Source organism: Mixophyes fleayi, chromosome 8, assembly GCF_038048845.1.
Source record: "Mixophyes fleayi isolate aMixFle1 chromosome 8, aMixFle1.hap1, whole genome shotgun sequence".
NCBI lineage: Eukaryota > Metazoa > Chordata > Amphibia > Anura > Limnodynastidae > Mixophyes > Mixophyes fleayi.
Genome location: NC_134409.1, coordinates 97,588,964 through 97,601,598, shown reverse-complemented (window position 1 = coordinate 97,601,598; position 12,635 = coordinate 97,588,964). Strand labels below are relative to the sequence as shown.

General features: G+C 38.2%; 1 protein-coding gene across 1 annotated transcript in view; it reads right to left on the bottom strand.

Annotated features, from left to right (window-relative positions):
- The window catches only part of CSNK1E (casein kinase 1 epsilon), a 43,564-nt gene extending 31,473 nt beyond the window's left edge, over positions 1 to 12,091 (bottom strand). The window contains exon 1 of the mRNA XM_075182949.1: positions 11,988 to 12,091. The gene's annotated coding sequence lies outside the window, so the exon portion shown is untranslated. The remainder of the gene's footprint in view (positions 1 to 11,987) is intronic.
- Positions 12,092 to 12,635: the final 544 nt, after the last annotated feature.

The window sequence follows — 12,635 nt, the reverse complement described above, 5'->3', positions numbered from 1 at the left end:
TTCATAGTATTCACATGGGAGTGATTACACTCATTGGACATTGCATGCATCATTATTAGAGCTTAATCGCTCCAATGCAACAGGGGAAGTGTACTCCATACACTTCATCCTACCAGAATGGTAGCTACCGAGCACCATGAATGTTAGCGCTTTTCACAAAGCACTCGTCTGATACCATCCTTAAAGTGTGCCATTTTTTACACACACACAGAATATTTTGTAGCCTGAACCAATATTCATACAAATTCAGTCTATTATTTAAAGCATTAGTGACATGCTGAATCAATAGGTTGTAATCTCATGAATATGTCTGCCATACCTGTAAGATAAATTTAACAAGTGAAGCAGTAAGCTGAGGGCTTTTAAAATGTGTTGGGTCTCTGAATAGGCACTTACCATCAGGGGTTAAGGTTTCTTGTGTTTACATTAAGCCAGCCAATAAGCTTTCACTGGGAGGTTTTTTTTATATATATTCTATAAATGCAAGGAGCAGGGGATGCTGGGTCTTTCTGTTCCTGATCGTTGCTGATACCGCCCACCCTACTTAAACTATAAACCCAAGTTGTTTAATCATTTCTTCATTAATACAGAAGAGGCACAGTGGGTACCCCTATTGGCCGCTCCTCACTGCTCCTTTCGAAGTAACATGACTCTTGACCCTATCTGCATTGAGGGCTCCTTGGCGTGCTTTGCGTGGCACGGCAATGTCGAGTCTAGCAGGGAGCAGCCACGTTGACTCCAGATTAGTATCGGCCAATTGGTAAAGATGTTAGTTTTTGAGCAATTGTCCCCCACGGTTTATTGGTTGAAGATTAGTTGGTAGCCGACTGCTACGCTCTCACCGCCACCATGAAGGTTTAATATCTAAATAAACTGTGACCTTTAATTTTCTAAAAATATGAGTGTGGCTTATTTCAGGTTTCCATTGTTACACACACATATCTAGGCTGGTATAGTGCAAAGTAAGAAAGACCTTACACTTTTATTTCAATAGCCTTAAGTTTACGGTATCAATAAATCATACCTACAAATAAGTGGGTACAACATATCAGTATTTCTTATACATCCTGCGCAGTTTTTTTTTTTTTTTAAGGTTGTTTATTCTGAAATCCTCATCCACCACAAGTCTATATGCGCTAGTCACAGCCTGGGTGTTGTATTCACCTACAGGAAGTGAAACCGAGTACTATTCTACACAGTCTACAACACATGAAGAAACAGGATTGTGTCACATCAAGTGTACATGTCTGGAAGCTACAAGATCATTTGGTGTAAAGTAAAAAGCTTAGAGGTTTCCATTTTAAGCAAAGGTTACGTGGTGTTTCCTGCCAAAGGGTCAAGATGAGAATCAAAACATGCCCAGATCCAGTGTGTCTGTTCCCTAAACATGGCAAACGTTCCTCTTTTGCAAATAACACAAAGCCTTCTCAAATAAATCAAGTAGTAAAAGGAGTTTAGTATTTTATGTTAACAAGTTATGCAAGTCAATATTGGATAATGTAAACTATATGATAATAGAAGTCAGGTGTTTTATAATCATACAAATGCATAAGAGTGTAGGGCCACTGCTTTTATACGGGTCACAAAAATCTGAGACAACTTCAAATGTTCCTCATTTATAATAGGGGTGTAAACTTAGAATACACAAGATACACACATACACATATATACACACACACACACACACATAGCAGATCTACAAATATATCCATTCATGTATAGGATTGTTCAATATTGCGCGACATCTTATAACACAATAAATAAAGCTAATGAGGAGATAGAGTTCAGATGTACAGACATTCGCCAAGCCTCAGCGTTATCTTCCAAACAGTAACGAGAGTCCATCTCAAGTGAAACATATTAATCTAACAAGCTGCAGTTTGGAAAACAGTCAATAGGGTCTTATACCACTCATTAAAAAGCAAATAAGAAAATGTTCCCACTGTATTATTGTATCTCCAGTTACGACAACTATTGCTCATCATCAACATTGGTAAATAGTGATCAAATCATATAAAGTGAATTTGCATTTAATGCAGTTTTATAAAATCAATACACTAAAGGACACTATATGCACTAATACAGCAGTTTAAAATGGCTTATTGTCAGAAGAGTGAGTGTGGGCTGCACAACATAAAGGTCCTAAGAAAAACAGAAGATAATTACTTATATTGACATCTGTCAATGGTAGGTAGCAAAATGAATATAAAATCATATTAAAAATTCTTTGCAAACCTTAAACTTTATAACCAAGGATCTAAACAGGTACACGTATGATTACAACCAGTATTATCTCTACTACAAGGAAGACTGCAGGAAATAAATGGTTATGGTTTTTAAAGTGCAACAGACACCTGCAACACAATAGGCCAAGTCATTCTGTATGCTAAACAAATACCCATTAGAAACCAGGGCAATTCCCAGACATTATATAGGTATTTTGTAGTGAATGGATTGGTTACTTTGTTTTTAGAAATATTAGACAATGGTTAGGTTTCAGGTATGGACACTTGTTCATGTTTTATGAGCTCTTGCTACACTATATTTGAGCTGCGCTCAATACTTAGTGAAAAAAAAAAAAGGACATTAAACACTAAGAGGAATGCACAAGAGCACAAAAGCATTTATAGTGAATATTGCACAGCCATGAAAGCAGCATGTCCTATTGTCTTGTGTCCATGATCCACCCAGCATTCACTTCTGCCATTCTTTATGGATTTCCTTTAAGTGGCGATCACACAGTGTTCCTCAAGCAGTGAATGCAGCTCAGAGGAAAAAGCATCATGGATTATAGAAAGTGCCTGTGTTGTCCCTTCTATAACTTTACAGACTGATATATTGAAAATGGGAGATGATGTGTACAATCCCCAGGATGTGCTCACTTAAAACACTTATTTCAAAAGTACCTTCACTTCCAGGCATCACTGAAACATTTCTCTCTACCACATCCTAGGCTGAAGTCATGTGCAGTAAGCACCCCCTGTCTGGATGCAATGAACTGCACCGTTAATTGACATTATTTGAAAAGTTTACTTTAATAAAAAGAGTCAAAGGCATTCATGCAATAGACAAGGGACATCTCATACTTGTTTGTGTTACTGTCTTTCAAAACCTGATCCAAAGGACAAGCACATATTTCCCTCACAGAGAAGACCAGTGTGTTTTATGAAGTTTCCAGAATGGATTCTTACGATAGTTTTATTATTTCCTAAAAGTCAAGAAAACATCTACCGCTGATAAACGCTGCGGCTCCGTAGACCCACGGAGTAATCCTTCAGTTGTTTGACAACAAAGTTTATCATCTGGCTAAGTAGAGAGCTAATACCAGACCGGATTGGACTGGGTTTGAAGTAAAACAGTGTCTGCAAGATCTGTGCTAGAAAACAACTCTTCGCAATATAAAAAAAAAAATGTAAACAGTCATGTTCTTTTGCAAGGCCTTCATGTCTTCTAGAATTAATTGAAGTACTTGTAAACAGTGCTGCACAAACAAGCCTAAGCGTCTTCAGCTTTTGGACTGCTGATAATATCTCTTTTGCAACAGCTTTAAGACACCAATGCTCAATTTTATGTAAAACAGAAAAAAATCCCACAAATCCATTATTGCCAAAAGGGTTAAACACAAAAAAATAAGTTAGACTTGGTAGCAATTCAATGCCAACTGCTGGTGCTATATGTGAGACATTGGCATGTTCCCCCTGTTCATGCGGATGTCCTCTGCATGCACTGCATTTCCCCCCATAAACACACTGGTAGGTTAAGAGGCTTCTAACTAAACTGGCCATGAGTGAGTGTATGTTTGTGTGCGTGTAGTAGGAAAACTAGATTGTAAGCTGCACTAGGCCCGGCACTAAAGTTAATGATCAAATATTCTGATTTTATAGTGCTGCCCAATATAATGGAGTTATATTAAGGTCATTATTATTATTATCATTATTAAACATTAGCACATTAAACTGCTGGAAAATAAATCGGTCACAATGCTTACAGAGGATCACTCCCATGAAAACACCAAGGTTGGAATAACAATTTGGTGGTAATCTACAACCTTTAACAATATTTACATGAAGGTGGCTCACAATGATATTGTCAGTCGAATAAGTATATGCCAATTTAAGTACGGATTAAAGTGTGCAGAGTAAAATATATATATATATATATATATATATATATATATATATATATATATATATATATATTATAAATGTCTAGTGGCGTGTGTGTGTGTGTCTGTGTGGAAAAAATAAAACCAAGCTGCAGCGCCACCTGCTGGGCGGAGTTATACACCGACCTATATTTGCCACAGTTCCCTATAAAGGAACAGGTAGGAACACAGTTAGTCTGCAGCAGCAGGCTGCAGACAGGGTTAGGTTTTCCCTAGGTTCCTCTCTTAGCACGCGCACACACACACGTGTTCCACATGGGTGCGATTGGTTTGCTGTGATTTGTTGTAGTGCTTGGGGTGGAGGATAAAGACACTGTCTGTATATGTGGGCGGGACCACTGATGCCAGTAAGTGGCCGGCGAGCAGACAAAGAACTGATGTCTAGCCAGATGTAGGTGGTGGGGATTTTTGTGTACTGTTACTGGATCTGATTGCTCTATATTGGAGCTGTTTTACCATCCTGACAACTGCTAATAAACAGCTAAATGGTTCAGCATACCTGTGTCCGATTCCTGTGAATGGTGTACCGTCTCACAAAATACACACACACACACACTAATATATATATATATATATATATATATATATATATATATATATATATATATATATATATATATATATATATATATATATATATATTCCAGTTATCAAGCCAAGAACCAGAATTACTGAATGTTATGACCAGCTAAAATGTGTCCTGAAACCAAATAATTTGGTAATGATAAAACTGTAAATGTATAGATCTTATTGGGGGAATGTTTGAACAGTTCTGACCAACCATGTACTGCAGATCACAGGTGTGTGTGATGCTGACAATTCAAAACTTATCACATTTCCAATCACATTCATGATTTGCCCAATCAAGACTGGTGTTTGGGGTAAATAACAAGACCAATCTGCCCGTTATTATGGGTGTTGGTAAAACAGGGACCTCAGTCAGTCATCAGATATATTGTTTAAGTCCAGCTACCTTTGTTTCTGTCACCTATAATATGGCTTCATACGCTGGCTTAGCCCATCTGATTAAGTGAATAAAACAGTATAAATTATATATTTTACTGCTGTCAATATTTTTCATTATTTCTGGAACAAAAGCTTACCAGGAGTTAATTAGCATGGCTGCCATATCATGTATTATACAGTGCAAACTTCCCTGCTCATCACCAAAATCTTTGTTGTGTTTATTTCCTGGTTTATAGACACAAGAGAAGCACATTTAGGAATCACCTCTAATAGGGTCTGCTTATAGAGCATGATACATTTTCATTCTCCTCACACTAAAACAAATACTTAAGGTACCATAATTTAATAAAAATGACATTTGAGGATAAGGGGGACAAATGCCTGGACCTTAAAATTAGTTTTGCAGCCATGTACAGAGGGCTAAAGCAGTCCAAGGATCCTGATTCCAGAGCAATTGAGTTCCTACTGCAAAAAGGAGCCTCATTTGTAGAAAGACTAAATCATCATCTCACAGGAACACATTCTGTGATTTTATTTTTCTCTGATAACCATTTTATATAAAACATGACGATGCCATCTTCTAAAATTAATGGTAAGACATCTGTGCTGGATGGTCTAACCGTGTTTCATAGTTTTCTCAACCAGCTCTTCAGGTACGCTTAAAGATTGTTTTAAATGACTCTCCTGTAACACACTGAATAACTACTGGATGAGAAAAATAGAGTAGTGGTTCTCAAACCTGTCCTTAGCACATTCACAACATATGGTGGTACGGCGTTATAGGAGCATAGTTGGACAGATTAGATGGTCAGGGCAGTTTATTACACCGCTGAAGAACAGGAATTTGGGGTCTAGTGTATATGTGTGAAATTAGTTTGTAATAGCAGAGATAACTTAATCGGCCCTTTCCTGTTGCATCCTACTTATCAGAACCCCAAAGCCAGGCATTGCTTTCTATTTTATATTCAGTAACAAGCTAGTAATGAACAAAGAATAATTATTTCATATCTAGATTGTAAGCTCTCATTATTGGGCTGGTCATTTCCAAATCGCAACAGAAACCAACAACTCAAAACAGCCTAGTTTAAATGTGTTCAGTAAGAGAGCGCTAATAACTAAAGCTCTATACAGCAGGCATGGTAAAGTTGAAAGCAAAAAAAAACAAAAAACACCACCAAGTTCAACCTCTCAAATTCTAAATGGGGTGACTCAGAGGAAGGCAAAACAAAAACATCCAGCGAGACAGCTGCCAATTTAGCTTTACATGGGGGAAATATTCCTTCCTGACCTCAGAAACGGCAATTGAATAAATTGCCTGTATCAATCACCTTAACCATAATGTCTTCTATGAATTATAGCTACACATGAACTTTCTAGAAGGAATTGCATCCAATCAGGTTAATTTGTCATCACCATCCCGTGTCTGTGTGTGTGTGTGTGCGTTAGGGAATTTAGACTGTAAACCCCAATGTGGCAGAGACTGATGTGAGCGAGTTCTCTGTACAGTGCTGCGGAATTAGCGGCGCTATATAAATAAATGGTGATGGTGATGATGATGATGATATTATAACCCTCTCCGCACCATCTCATATCTGCACCTTCTCTGTCAAATTTGCTGTAGTACTGGCTGTCCGGGGCTGATGACCTTTGAGGTGCCTTATAAAATAATGGTGATAATATTAAACTGCCAACATGTTTTACAATTACGTACAGTAGTAGTGTTATAGGACTCCAGTTAAAAGTACTGCCCAATAAAATTTGAAGTCAAGCTTGTCTAAAGTCCCTTTCATTTGTACCCTGTGGTGAAGGAGTACAACCACTGGAGAAAAACAAACACAGCCTAACATAGCATTGTACCCATGTTGACATCTCGTTAACAACAACCATTTTCCTGGCAACCAGTGCACAGGTCATAGCAGATAGTCTTGTTCTTCTTGACTAGTCAGACAGGATACCTATGAGTGTTGGCTGTGTAACTAACAGATACAATACACCAACATGAGTACTATAGAATAATAATAAAAATAGTACAAGTGACATAAATGTCAATGAAGGTTTTAAATGGATAAGCAGTACAATAGCCATTGGTTCCATTTACCTTTATGTACAGTTAGGACAAAGAATATAACCCCTACTTTTTAATGCACTCCAAATGCAATAACTGAATATGAACCTACTTCAAATTGAATCTAGCTTTATTGGTTGTATGTAAAGGAGTAACGCCCTATGGATTTCAAAGAGGATTTTCCTTCTTTAGGGCTCGTACCCTGCATCCAATACTGTGACTACCCTTGTAAATCACCAGATTAGTAGTATTAAGCCATCTACAAAGTCCCATTAGAATATACTTTGATCATTAACAGTCACTGTCTGATGTTTAGCCTCAATATTTGCATTTGGACAATTTCCTCTTCCCAAGTTTTAATTCTGGCAACTGTCAAGTTGTGCTACAGACACTATTGACCCCAATATAAGCTTATCTGGCCCAATGTTTCACCGACTCAAGCTAGGAATACACAGAGTAATCTTAGCCTGCAATCTTTCAGAGGAAGAAAACAATAAAGAAAAGGAAATAGAAATAGATAGGCCTTCTGCTAAACAGTTGTAGCTACCAGCACCCCCATGGTTCAGCTGAACGTGTCACACTCACCCTGCAGTATGTGGCAATTGTTCATGCTGTCGCATGAGCAATTGCTGGTAAGAGTCTGTGATTTGACCTGTTGTCCCACGTCAGCAATCAAGTCAGAATCTGTGAATTTGGATCTAATCACATAGCTCTGAAAATATGGTTGGAAGGTCACATCAGTATGTATGGCCATTGGCAAGTCAGAATACAACACGCTATTCAGTCTTTCTGCCCAATCACAGATGTATCCAAAATGGTCCTTCTGTGTGTATTAAACATAACATTTTTGGACCTTTCTAATTTATGCTTCCTGCTGTAGTTTAACTGAAAAACATGCAGTCCATCATGGGAATAGGTTAAAATATTGTATAAACTTAATGACGTCTAAAATAATTTCACCATATCATACAGTATTGAAATACAACGTTTGCCACACTTTACACTTCCCTTTCAACAATATGATGATGGTAAATGAAGCCAATAACATTTGCTTGGTCAAACGTGTTACGTGAATCCCCTGAGCGGCTGACAGCCAAAGCAGTCACATAACAGGAAGTAGATACGTAACCGTTGTATTGCAGACGTTTTAAAGAAAACAATATATATTTCTATTCTTTTGGTTCTTATCAAGTAAGCTTGTCAAAAAGGGATGACTAGCGTCTAGATTATTACTTACACAGAAATCACAACTTTTCAGAAAAGCAACTCACTGCAGACAATACAAGGAAACCATCACTGTTTTATATCTGACAGATTTCCCATCAACCTGTCAAGATTGTTCGGGTATTATTTTAGAGTAGAAGAAGTTGGGGGAGGTTCATACATAATAGATATTAGTACATAAATTAAAAGTATTTTAGCAACAAGGATCTCTGAGGACACGCGCGCGCACACACACATATACATATATATATATATATATATATATATATATATATATATATATATATATATATATATATATATATACATACACATACACATACACATACACATACACACACACACACATTTTGTCTTGTCAGTCTTTTTTCAACAGCTTTATGACAAGATGCAATTCGTGTGCTTCTTTTTGAGCATTTTGCACTAGCAGAATACACAGGTCGTAAAATGTATTACAATATAAACAGACATCTTTTCCACATTTATTGATTCACTGCTAAAAAGAAATAGTAATACGGTATGAACAAATCAAACGCAAAGACCCGAGTAGAAGAACCCATGATAGCAGCCATGCCAAACTAATATTTGTGGAAACACATTTGGAATAATGAAGTTCTAGGGACAGAAGTTTTCAAGAATACACTGAAGAGGGATCCATTGTGTAGTCTAAACCCATATACAGCCCATCGGTCTCCTAGGAACATTAGAAGGCGAGCTCAGGGAGGACAGAAACCTCCAGTGGAGCAGAAGGCCAATGCGATACTGGTTCCCAGTGAACTGATAGGCTGTGTGTCATAAACATTAGTTCAGGCCACAAAATGGCTGCCTCTACTCTGTAAGTGACAGGTCCAGTTTAATTAGCTTAAGCATCCAAGCGAGAGGTCACCAATATTGATACTAATAAAAAGGACCCTTTTTTTGTTTTACTCAGTGCAAGATTAATTAAAACATCACTGGTCTGCAAGTAAGAAACAACAAAAGTTGTAAACAGTGGAATGGCATCATTTCAATAGAGAATTTTCCCTAACTAAGTTTGTTTATTTTGCTGCAGCATAGCCTGCAGACTGACTGGCGGGCTTATTTACTAAGACTGGGTACATACTACAGTGTTTTCAGCCAATCGCCTAAACGACTGTTCAGACCGATACTGCATTAGTGTGAACGATAGTTGTTCCAAAGCACCGACCATCGTCAGCTCTGATTGTTCAGCTATGGACAGACATCCTTCCAATCCTGCAGTGTGTATGCACTCACAATCAGGATCTCCATAGTTTACAGAGTCATGGGCAGCACGGTGGCTAAGTGGTTAGCACTTCTGCCTTACAGCACTGGGGTCATGAGTTCAATTCCCGACCATGGCCTTATCTGTGTGGAGTTTGTATGTTCTCCCCGTGTTTGCGTGGGTTTCCTCCGGGTGCTCCGGTTTCCTCCCACACTCCAAAAACATACTAGTAGGTTAATTGGCTGCTATCAAAATTGACCTTTGTCTCTTCCTCTTTCTGTGTGTGTGTGTTAGGGAATTTAGACTGTAAGCTCCATGGAGCAGGGACTGATGTGAGCGAGTTCTCTGTACAGCGCTGCGGAATCAGCGGCGCTATATAAATAAATGATAATGATGAGATTGTCAGCCGATGGTTATGACAGTTGAAGAGCACAGACCTGAGGATAAATCTTTTAAAACCTGTTTAGTGTGCACGCATGCTGATCGGAACTTTTATTTTCCGGTCGTTAGTAAAATAGTTTTAGATCACACATTGGTAAGAAAATTCTGTAGTGTGTACCCAGCCTAAGGGCCCAATTCTGTCCACCTAGAGGTGGGGAGTTGTCTGGCTTATATCCAGCTGTATGCACTAGCCTCTCTTACCTATCCTGATTGGAGAGGTGTGTACTACGGAAGGTAGGAGGGGATGTTCAACCTTTACAAAATCATCGGTGATTACATGTTTGATGTTCTTGTTATGTCAGTATGTAGTGGGTCTACATTATTTTATACGACAGGTCTGGTGCTCCATTGGTAACTCTTCCCTGCTGTTTTACATCCAACCACATTTGCCATCATACGCCAGCAAAGTATACAAATTTTGATTGATTTAGCTGTATCTTTTAGCCAAATAGACCTAAATAATGTAATAGTACAATGTAAATGTGATTACTAAAGTACAGTATACCAATAACTGGCCTTACATAGCTATTCAGTGTGATATATATATATATATATATATATATACATACACACACACACACACACACACGCATGGCCTTGTGGTCACCCACTAGGCTTATAATATTTTGGGGTGGGCACAGCGGAGGAGGTGTGTCGCTGACATACACTGGCATATGCTAGGTGCACTGTATATACAGACATGTCACTTTAATTATCAGAACACATCCATATTACATCTATTAGCAAATCACAATGTTTCAACAATTCTTATATGACCTGTTATAAACATTTAATTTATATAGTCAAATATGTATACATCCTATATAAAAAAAAATAATTCAAGAATTGTACCCCACAGCTACAACAAAAAAAAAAAATCACAACTATATTAAACATGAAAAATGGACCTTTTTCACATCAGCACCCAGAAATTGTACGTGCTGTACTACCTCCAAATATGTATGTGTATTCAAAGTATGACAAGTGTGTAGCATCTTTTTAATACCACAAATGATTCATGCTTGAGCCAACAGGAGAAGCAGGAGACAGTGTGAATAACACTGTTGATTATGTAATGTATAGCCGACCTAATAAGTCTGTGCTCGGAAATTTGCTACCTTGCTGAAAATAAAGACTATGGGAGAATGTCAGTAAGGTATTAAATGTATATTTTGTGTCCAGCAGAGAACAAAGGGGGTGGGCTCTGCATTTTTCCCAGGCCTTTACCCCACCCTTTGAATACAGAACAGATTGAATGACGTATTGCACTGAAGATATGGGGGTCATGGCAGCACCCCTATGCTAGTAAACGCACTGCAGACACATGCACCGGAAGCGGTCTAATGGGTTAACCATCTACTACGAATACGATTATTTCATCACGAATTTACATTTTATTTTATTTTTCTCGGAGCTGAAAATAAACACTGGAAATCGTGTTTCTACGTAAGACATATATCTGTCTGACCCCACAGCACCTCAGATTCAACTGAACAAGGAACTCAGCAAGATACCAATGATATGTACATTATGTACACTGCCCGCCCCACTCCCTCTACAATCTGCATTAATAGTAGGAATAAAAAAAAAAATCAGTTTTAAAAAAATAATAATTTACACAACATAAAATATGGTGGATTATTGAAGAACCACAAAGCTTTAAAACAAATATTATGGACCATTATCTAGGTTTTAAGACATCCATCTCCCCAATAATTCCTGGAAAACAAGAGGTAGGGGCAATAGGTTTCCCCCTTCATATCAGCCTTTTAAATACGATCGATCCCCTCAATATTGATATGTATGTGAAGCTGGGGGTCCCCTCCATCTGCTCCTAGGGGTGTCACCTGTGGGGGATGTTACAGGGGGGAGGATGACAGGGGATTGTGGGGAGCTCCGCTTACCTGCTGTGGCTGCGTCTAGCTGTTCTGCCTCTCTCCTTCCCCCTTCAGTCTGTGCGCTGTCTCTACTCTGTGTACTCTCATTGAATCCGACTGCCAAACCCAAGTGCTGATGTCATCCTTGTGAAACTTAAAGAGACAACACCCCTTTTGTTTAATAGATGACAGTTCATCTCACCCTGACTCACTCACCTGAGAGTAGCTGGGATTATATGTATATACAACTGTTATATAAATATCTGTCTGTAAGTGGGACATGTCTGTACATTTCTGTGGAAGAGTGTTGCTGCACAGCTATGTATTTAGTAATATATATATATATATATATATATATATATATATATTATTTTTAGTTTTTTTTCACTGAATGCATATTTGTGCAATATATATATATTGCTACGAGGACAGCGGCACAGGTGGGGATTTTGACTGGGGTGGTACACCTGTCAAACCGTGTCCTAAGACAAGCTCAGGCAGGACAGAAACCCCCCGTGGAGCAGAAGGGCTCTCTTCATCTTGATTTTCAGTATGAATACAGACCGTGAAAGCGGGGCCTCAAGCTCCTTCTGACTTTTTGTGTTTTAAGCAGGAGGTGTCAGAAAAGTATATATATATATATATATATATATATATACACACACTGAACATAGT